Here is a 3,700-nt window from a genome sequence, read left to right as displayed (position 1 = left end):
CGGACTTGATGATCTGCTCAGGTCCCTTCCGACCCTACTAACTATGAAACTATGAAACTTGATGCTTATATCTTTGGATAACTTGAGTCATAATGCCCATTCATATACAAGGAAAAGGACAGTTGAATTCAAGCACTAAGTTCTATCCTATACTTCTACATATCTAAACCCAAGAGGAGGCTAGATAGCCACCTGGATGAGGTTGTCTGACCCTGGTCCTTTTCCTGACTGGGGCAGGGGGTCAGATACAATGATCCTTTGGGGTCCTTTCCGACTCTACAATCTATGAATCTATGAAACCCATATTCCATACACCTTTAATTATAGCCATGAAAAGAACAAAACTACCATTTCATTCAAGTGTTTACTAGGAGTGATTTTAAGAGTTCGTCCAATAAAGTTTAAATATTAGCCCTAGAGCTAACAGTGAAAAGGGAAACAGTACAGTGTCTCTTTCTGCTTTAAGAAGCATACAAACCAAAGCCAAAGCACAAAACACTGCAGCAATTCTCCCCACCAACCCCCAAACACACATAGAGCAAACAGTGCAGTCAGGAGCCTAACTAGGGGTAGGCAAGTGGGGCACCACTTCCAAAGTACTAAAAAGGGACACAGAATTGTACCCATGACAGACGCCAAAAACTGCTCGTTACTCAACTGCAGTTCACATATTAGCAATAGGGACCTACTTAATTCGCAGTCAAACAAAGGAACGTTTGTGGCTTAGTCATGGCACGAAAAACTGATTTCACAGGCATTTCCCAGAGGCTCCGCCCCTCACCACTGACTGGTGGAGGAAGGATGAGGGGGTGGTCACCATCTTGGCCACTGACTGCCCTTCAGGCCACACCACCAAATGGCTCCTTCTCCTCCTGGCTGAGCTACGAGGACAGCTGGCTCCCACTGGGGAGCCAGCATTTTATTTTTATTAATTGTTAAGTTGATTTCGCAGACAATTATGGATTTTTTGGTTTCTGCAAAATCCACGAAATCATGATTAAGTAGGTCCCTAACTAACAAGCGGGCTAAGCTAAGGTTGATAGCAACACCAACCGCAACCTTTTATAAAAGTTTCTGACAATTATTTTAAAAGCTACAATATTCCTAATGCCCCATTTTCTTGTTAACCTACATTCCAAACTGCAACTATACAATAATTGAAAATCCTGAAATATCTAGTTACATAGTAGTAAATTAATAGCCTATTTGCAACAAGCAAAACTCTTTGGAAGTGCTTAGACTTAATTTAGGATTCAGTCCTCATGTTCCAGACTAGTAGAACAATAGCTAGTCTACACATTACGTTACTACTTCACTTCAGTAGGTGAAAGGAAGCTTAGTTTTTTTGTAACTATCTCAAAAAGGAAAGAGAATAGGTTGCAGCATACCGGTAATGGTGCAGGCATCTCGGTACTCTCTCCAGTCTGGCACATCATCCTCCACTGCTTCACTTACATAGTGCTCTTCATGAATGCCTGTGTCACAGGCTAAGACTGCATGGTTCGTCGGCTCTGAAGGGGGCACAGGGATGGCCAAAGTGCAGTCGTGCAGAGCTGTGGCGTCCAGCTTGGCAGGTTTCACAGGGATATACAAACTGCCATCGGGGGACCAGTGCCGGAGACTGGGTCTGGCAGGCAGAAAACCAACTTTGCCTCTTTGCAAGTGTTTGCATGCGTGAGAGGTCTGAAAAACACAAAAGACAGAAAATACTTAGATCAAGCCTTCCAACCAACTTAAAAACAAAACAGCTTTCTTTTTTAAGCAGTCTGTACTGATTCTGTGATAAATTCACAAGATATAGCAAGACAGACACCTTACACAGAGCAGCTTTCAGTCTTTCACACACTAATTATTTTATCCGCAGATTGGTGCTAGGCCTGCTATATCAACATTTACAAGTGGTTGGAGAAATACTTAAGACCATTGTTGTTTTCCTCCCAGTTAAAACTGTATCAGCCATCAGCCTTAGACAACTCTGTACTGAACGTTCTGGCTCCTGATTACCTAGCTCTACCCTAGCCAGGGGAAAATATTGGGTTACCCAAGTCAAGATTCAGCCTGTAGAGGGATATATACTTTGCAGAGTACAAGATAAAAGAGTAAAATCCTAACAGCACATAGGACAAAGCTGGGGAGAAATCCTGGTACTGTCAGGGAGCCAGCAGTAGCACATGAGGAAATAATGCACTGACTTGCAAACAGAAAGCACAGGTGCAACTGCACCGGCAAACTGGCCCTCATGACAAAGATGAAAGAACTCAGCTCTGGATAGTGATGTCTGCCAGCCAGAATTTCACTGAGGAGGAACCACAGGGAGTACTCTTAGCACAAGGCTCCAGGATTCCCATAAAAGTACATCTATGCCCTGGTTAGCATCAGTTTTATGTTCACCTTTACTGACCTTTAGTTTATTGACCTTAAAGTTAAGTAATTCTTCCTGAGGCATTGCCATCTTATTTTATAATGCTCCTAGCAAAATAATGTTGTTACCTCCATAGAGTGCGGTTTACTGGAACTCAGTGAACACTGTAGAGCGCTTGGAGTGTCTATACTACAGCACCTCTCTCTAAATTCATGAGCTATTGGGCATACTAGCAGACATCTAAAGGGACTGGGGCACAAAACACCTCTCAGATGCATCCTGGAGTCAGTTACATACTTTACACAGTTCTTTACACATATCTTCTTCTCAACCTTGTACTCATATCTGATTAAAAACTACAGTCAGGCAGAAGGTCTGAAATTTGGGGCCGTAGTCTCATTTATATTGAAAAGCAGAGGTAGACATAGCCAGTGGCATAGGAACAGACAGTTTTAGCTTTAAACTGTCCGATACTGTCTCATTCATAATTTTTTTCTTCAATTATCCATTGGTACTTTAGAAACAGGGGTAAACCTAACAATAGCTCTCAGGTTTAGAGGCACAAAAGTTATCAAAAACTTACTACACACATACTGCTTCTACTACAACTGCACAACAATCATTTCTTCTCTATACTGACAGAATTTTATGGTATGCCTTTACATTCAAAGTTTTATTGAGGAAGCCAAGTGGGGAAGTCTCCAAAGAATAATTTAGTACATCTTACAGTCCTTCTGCAAAGTACATTTCATCTCAAAGCTATCCAAGCATATGCTAAATTCAGCTTTGTGGAAAAATTGGAATATTTGCACCAATCTTTTTAAATCTGTTCCCTTTCAAGTGGCTGTACTAAAAGAGAGACTATTGCTGTTTGAGTGAAATTAGAATTGAAGTAAAATCTTCTTTTGTATTTTGCAATTTAGGTAGAAGTGATTCAAGGAACAGGCAAGGAAATATGCTCAAAATGTAAAGGCTTAATATTTTTAAATAAATAAATGGAAACCTTGTCTCTCCGTTATGCCCTAATATATGTCTAGCAATCACATAGGTTGCAATAAGGAAATACTGTTATGTATCAGCACATCATTTGCTCACAGGAACAATGTTCTGGTAAGAGCAGTACTTATTGCCACATGCCTTCCTCCCCAGTATCACACCTTTTACAATTATTGCAAATCAGGAACATCTCAATAGCCAGAGTTTATAAGCCCAGAATGTCTATCAATTGTACTTCTATTTATCAAAGATTGTTTTAAAGCAAGTCTCTGTGTTTTGTATTTATATTACCCATGGAAACTAGTATTTCCATATCAGATACTCTGTAGCCCTTCCATCCCT

Source organism: Gavialis gangeticus, unplaced genomic scaffold (genome assembly GCF_001723915.1).
Source record: "Gavialis gangeticus isolate Ggan-Ray unplaced genomic scaffold, GavGan_comp1, whole genome shotgun sequence".
In the NCBI taxonomy this organism is placed as follows: Eukaryota; Metazoa; Chordata; order Crocodylia; family Gavialidae; genus Gavialis; species Gavialis gangeticus.
This window is presented reverse-complemented; position numbering follows the sequence as displayed.